The sequence below is a fragment of the Passer domesticus genome, chromosome 3 (assembly GCF_036417665.1).
Source record: "Passer domesticus isolate bPasDom1 chromosome 3, bPasDom1.hap1, whole genome shotgun sequence".
NCBI classification, from domain to species: Eukaryota; Metazoa; Chordata; class Aves; order Passeriformes; family Passeridae; genus Passer; species Passer domesticus.
In genome coordinates this window covers 27,144,670-27,151,237 of record NC_087476.1, presented here as the reverse complement: position 1 = coordinate 27,151,237, position 6,568 = coordinate 27,144,670, and the positions used below count along the sequence as shown (strand labels likewise).

General features: G+C 38.1%; 1 protein-coding gene across 5 annotated transcripts in view; it reads left to right on the top strand.

The window, feature by feature from the left end:
* Positions 1-6,568, top strand: part of EYS (eyes shut homolog) — a 797,842-nt gene that overhangs the window by 527,029 nt on the left and 264,245 nt on the right. The window lies entirely within an intron of this gene.

The window sequence follows — 6,568 nt, the reverse complement described above, 5'->3', positions numbered from 1 at the left end:
TTGAGGAAAACTTCATGTATAGTATACGCTTTCTTAACACAGTAGAATATTATGTATTTTGCATAGTTTCTTTAGAAGCAAAAAGTCTTGGTTTTGCCACCTTGTCTGTGTCATCTTGATAACAGACATATTTACTTGTCTTTTCCATCACAGATAAAGGTATATGAGTAACATATTTGTTTTGCAGCCCTGATTGCTATCTAGGCAGCATTTTTAAGTCATCTAGCTATGTCCCCTCATTTAGGTTTCCAGTCAGTTTTGTGTTTAACTTGATCTTAGGATAAAAGATGAGGATCTTTCCACAAATTCTCATTTACAAACCTCTATCTCAACCATGATGTAGTTACTTCAGGGTGCAATCTGCATTTAACCAAAGATACTAGTCAAGCCCTCTACAAACCCATTTATTTGCTCTGAAGCAACAAGACACTACTAATTTTTCATTATCACCAACAAATTACATACATGTAATTATTTTGCACGATGTCGCATGTCTGCACACTTAATTTTCTCCCCATGACTCGTACAGAATCTGCTCTATAGAAAATGTGAAGGCCTTCTTTTACACAGTAAGTTTTTCTACACAGGGGAAATTATTCTACAGTACTTACATTAGGACACTAAATGTAAGGTTGAATTTTTCAGCATGTAAATTAATGCAAATGCATATCTTGAAGTAAGTTACCTAAGCAGCACTAAAATTCTAAACCTTCCCCATCCTTTCAAATGTCAGTTCCCATATTAAAAGGATACCAAAAAAGAATTTTACATGTGTATGTTTCAAGGCACTAAATCACATACAAAACAGAAAGGGGGATCAGCCAGTATTGTATGTTATATTATATCCGTAATTTATAAACCATCTATTTGAAGTTTTGAGTTTGGGTTTCTCTACAAGGTTGTGCATCGTAAATTATATCTACCAAATTTTCCGATCCTGTTTTTAATTAAAGGTTTTTTGTGTGATCTTAAAAACATTCACTGATTTTTATGTGTTGGAATCTTGGTGTGGTGTATTATTACTGACTCACTTCTTACTTGTATTCTTTAATATTAATGGCAACATTTGTTTCCATAGTTCTCATACATGTTAGCAGATCCTAGACTACTGGGATTCAGAAAGTGAAATAGAAAATAAAATGTCATATGAATCTATCTTTTTTGGACATCATTGAAGAAGTTAATACCGTGAATGATTCATGTTTTTAACATTTGCTAAGTGTTTTTTTGTTGATGCTTTTTGTGCATGCAGGTCTTCATTAGAACAACTGAAAAACCAGTGCATTAGAATAAGAATGCATTATAAAATGCTTAAGAAAAAAATGCATTAGAAGACTGCAGGCTTCTTATACATTATTTAAGATGAAGGAAGCAGAAACAATGCTCACCAGACTCTTAATTTAGCCTTTGGTATTTCTTTCATAGGACAGCTGCATATTTGCACTGTCTAACTGGGGGAAAGGAAAGCAGGGGGATACAGAAATACTGAACACGGTACTGTATGCAAGATATTAGTCCCAACTTCACCAGAAGGAGTGAATGAAGTATTTTTTCAGAGCACCATAGCTTTGCTGTCAGGGTCATGAGTGTCATCCTAGCTTGTGAAAGACAACTTGATATGGTAATGCTGTGCATGCTGTTCATATCTGAAAGTACAACTTCAGTTTGGAATGTTTTCAGGCTTATGTGTCCAAGATGAAGACAGATTGTGCAGCTGATATTAGCCCACCTGAGAGATGTCATACAAAGGTGTGACCAAAACAATGCGTACTGAAAACAGAAATATGCACTTGACTGATTTAACTGCAGCTCACTAGGCAGTTAGGAGCATATGCAAAATCACAACTGTGGTGAATACAACAATAGTTACTTCCAAATGCAGAACAGATAAAAGTTCATTGTCAATTTAGTGGGGCATGTGCACAATTAATAGGTAAAAGTAATTACTACAAATTAAAAGGAACAAGCACAGGTAGTTCACAAGCCTTAGATTGCCATCTTGCTACAGTATTTCATCAGTGACTGACAGAGGTGGTTTTCATGATAAACATGACTTGAATCTAAAGCCTTCACAAGAATTTATATAATAACCTTCAAGAGGAAGAAGCACACTCCTGAAAATACTTGTCAGCAATTCACCTGAATTTCACTTCTCCCATAGCTGCATAATCTTAAACAAATTCAGGCTGAATTTCTAAATCAAAATGTTGGATATCTGAATACTTGGATCTCAAACAAGACCAAATTATTCACAGAGTTCCATTATATTCCTGCTAGATACCACACATACATCCTCAACTAAATGCACAGAATAGACAACATTATTGTGCATGTCACTTTAGAGCAATACCCATGGTTGGATAGTCCATGCACCTTTATAAAGGTGATTTTTTTTGACTGTAATAGAAAAATAGAATACCATGAAACAAACTTTAAAAAATCTATTTTTTCTACCAGTGCATTGGATTTGACCAGATATAAATATGGTCTTTTTCTAGATTTCACAATGGTTTTGTTTTATTTTCCAGTCAGGAAATATTTTGCTTATATTATGGACTTGGTACTGGGGGTAAGGGATTTTTTTTTTTTTTTTTTTTTTGGTTTTTTTTTTTTGTTTGTTTGGTTTTTTTTTTAGCTTAGGCATATAAAGTTCTGCTTTAAGTGCGCAGCTCTCAAAATACATTGTAAGATCTTGATTATCTTGCTATTTACATGAATTGTTTTTATTCTGAATAATGGGAAATAACTCCCTTTGGAATAGTTTATAGTACTGTAAAGGGTATCTTAAATTCACATTATAAACTCTTCTTGCTTTGACCATTAATATTGTTTTAATCTTTAAAACAGTTATTATACGCTAAAAATAGTTCAGTTCTGTTTGTTCAAAATCTAGTTGTAAGAGACTGAAAAACAGCATGTTGGTTTATGAGTAAAGGGCAAAAAACGTGGTTTCCTTTGGATAGAACTGCTTTTCTCCCAGTGGTGGCTCTAATGCTTTCTAGCCATGGGGGTTATCAACATGTAGGCAGTGGCACTGGGCTTGGTGCTGGCTGTGTGCCAGCTGCCAGTGCTTTGTAAGAAAGAGCAGCAGGGGGAAAAGATTTTAGCAAGGCTTGTGAAGTTCTGCTGAAGCAAGCCAAATTATCCCCGAGGTAAGAGCTGCTCCTGATTTCTGCTGTAATACTACTTGATCCACTCTGTGTCTCTTCTAGTACATTTTAAAAAGAAAAAACACACAGTCTTTTGCTGAAGCAGAACCACACACTGCTCATGTTTTTCCTGATTTTTACATATATATAGGTATATGTATGTATGTTTTATGCCTTATGTGAGATAATCTCTTCTATTCCCTTCTGACTGCCACGAACATGATACCTCTTTCCATTATCTATAAGTTGATGAGCTAGCCCACAAGTCAAAAAATTGCTTCTGGGACTAGCAGGCAGCAGTCAAGCAAGTATCAGTTAATCTCACTAAGCTATTACTGCAATTAATAGATACAGGCAGTAGATTTAAATTTAAAATCGACACTTCACCAGGAAACAGAATCCTACTTTAGAAACTATTAATAGTTTTCTGACCATAATAAAACAATTTCCTGTACTAATTGTATTCCAGGTGCCTAATATAATTCAAATGGATTCTTGCTAGAAGATTCTGACCCCCCCCCTTTTCCCTGTGTTCAAGGAGGATATTTTCAGTTCTTTGCAGCCAGCATTTTAATTTTAAAAATCTGAAAAATTCATTGTGTAAGAAAATACTATATCTGTAGTTTTCTTGTTGTTTCTAACTGTAACTCTTGAACAGAATGAGGGAAAAACTGAGAATTAATAGAAAATGCAGCCTACTGTCCCCTTCATGGAATGAGTAGCAAAGGTGAGTACAGACCTCACTCAAAAACATTACAGATTGGCTGCTGGACATGTAGGAGTTGAGAATCAAAACTTAGATCAACAGACATGATGGACACATGTGTGAGGAAAGGAGAGATGTGTAATAACTTCAGGGAAATAAAAGGAGCTTCCTGGGATTTAGGGTCTGATGTTCCATACCTTTAAGGCACCTGAATTCTATATATGTGTTTCTGCATGTGTGTATGTGTATGTTTAGGCTAGTAGTGAAAATCTTGTGAAGTAATAGGAGCTCTAAAACAGATATGTTTTTCTTTCAGAAGAATTTCAAAGGCTACTCAAATCCCTAGCTCTGTGTAAGCATGAAAAAGCAACAGTAAAGGGCGTTTATTCATAACTTGTTTTTCTTTGCTTGAAAGCTACTTGTGGCTGCACTGGCAAACGTTCTGGATGTTAACCACATTTTATTGTTGTCTAACACGCCACATTAGAGAACATTTCAACTTTGAGAGAAAAACATAACTATAATTCCCTGCTAGTCATGCAGCACAGACTTCTGTGACAGCATAAAACATGGATTCACTGTAATTGTGGGTTTGTTATGTGGAACCAAAGGTGAAGCACATTGCAGTGAAATAGCTTTGCAACTGTAAATAGAAATAATGGTTAGAGAACAATGTTCTGTTCTGCCTTTAAGGTGTTTCAGCTGAAAAGACTCAATGAAATGTATGGAAGTAAATGAGACTCATTTGAAAATAAATGAAAGCCTTTTAAATGGTGGTTACAAATATGAAGTAGATTATTGTATTTAAGGGAGTAAAGAGTAAAACTCATGGACTATTTTGCTGTGGCTGTTTTTCAGGACTTGCTGGAAAGATTGACCTTATTTTAGATGCAAAAGTGAGTGATTGGAATGACTCATTAAATATGAATCTTCAAAGAAATTAGATTTTTTGAGAAAAAACAAATGTAAGGAAAATGAAAGCTGAGGCAATTTTAGCACATTGAGAATGAAAAAAACCAAATCCCACTCTTACATGCATAGGCTACCTGAAACAGAAATTTATAAAAGTGGTAACAAAAAAAAAAAAATAAAGCATCATATGACTAATATTATTCATTAACCCCTCTTTTATATTCTGTGACATTAAAAAAAATAATAGGGAGATTAATTCTTTGTAGTTAGGACAGCAACTGCATTTCTACTGTGGTAAGATACCTGTTTCAAATTAAGACTATTTTCTTTTATTCCTCTGTCATTAATATCTAGAGCCAACTGGAGGCTCAATAACCTCCTTTTAAGGCTTCTTGCTAAACAGCAGGACTGAAGGCCCCCCATGCCTTCCTCCCACACCGAGAGCTCTGCAGTCACTCTTGGTGCATTGGGCTACCCTTGCAGTGTTATTGGGAAGGGAAGAGTAACAAGGGTTAAACATCTGTGAGCTGGGCAAGCCTGGTGGTCCCTGTGTAGAATCCCAGATCCTTGCTCTGACAGTCAAGTTGACAGACAAGCCTCTGAGGACATCAGATTGGATTGGTGTAAGGCCCCAGAGCTCATTCAATGAGTGTTTTAAAAGGATTTAACATTTTTTGCAGCTTGAGTTAAATGCAAGGGAGAAACATTGACAAGATATTCTCAAGAGGGCAAACAAATAAAAACTTTACTGTCAAACTTCAGAAAATCTGGGAACTTTTTTATGTTAGAACAACATTAAATCAACATAAAGCATTTCACATAGCATTTCAGCAAATTCTAAGCCCATTCCACTTATCAAATTCCAACCCATCTGACTTTAAGTTACTCAAACTTTGAGAAGAATGAATTAGAAGAAAGAGAGAAGAGATATAGAAAAGAACAAATATAGCTACCACTGTGGTGTTCCTGTGGTGTTCACCTGAGAGAAATTCCAAGAGAATGTAGGGTCAAGACCTGTGTGTGCCTTGTGCTCTGGCTTACCTACCCATTAGCTTTCCTAGGCCTTTCCCTTTGGCGGGACTTCTGGTCATTTTGCCACTTAGAAGCTGGGTTAGGGGCTCCAGGGTCAGAGTGTGGAGCATTGCCTCCCACATGCCAGGGTTTGGCCCCACTGCTGGAATACAGTGAAATACACCTGGGGGTGCAGGGTGTGTGGAGCAGGGCAGCACCTTGCCAGGGCAAGACATGACTCGTCCCTTACCCCACACATGTGCCTGAAATGTTTCAAGCCAGCAATCTCCACCAGCTCTGGGCTGAGCTGCCTCTGGGGGTCTCCTGAAAAGCCTTGTTTGCCTTCAGCAATGCCCTGAGCAGCTGCATGTCTGCTGGTCCATCACAAGTTTCCAGCCTCTCCTGTCTCAACAGCCCACCCATCCCTGCCTGCGGGGTTGTGGCCTCTGGCCCTTTCTGTGTCTGACTCAGCTTCTCCTCCACATATTTATGCAAAATTGTGCCTGATGGTGGCAGCTGCCTTGTCTGTCTCTATAACTCCCTCACCAGACAACACAGAGCTGCTGCCAGAGCCCACAGAGGACAGAGGGACCTCACCACGAGCAGCAGCGAGGAGTGGGAGGGAACTGTGCAACGCATGGCAGCCAGTGGCACGGCCATCCATCGGTGTGGCCATTGGAGGGGCAGGGCACTAGGTCCTGCCAGCCAGGCTCACAGGAGTTGCTGGCAGGGCTGGATGCCCAGTGTGGTGGGCCAGGAGCTTACCCTGGCTGAGGAAGCCATGGCAGTT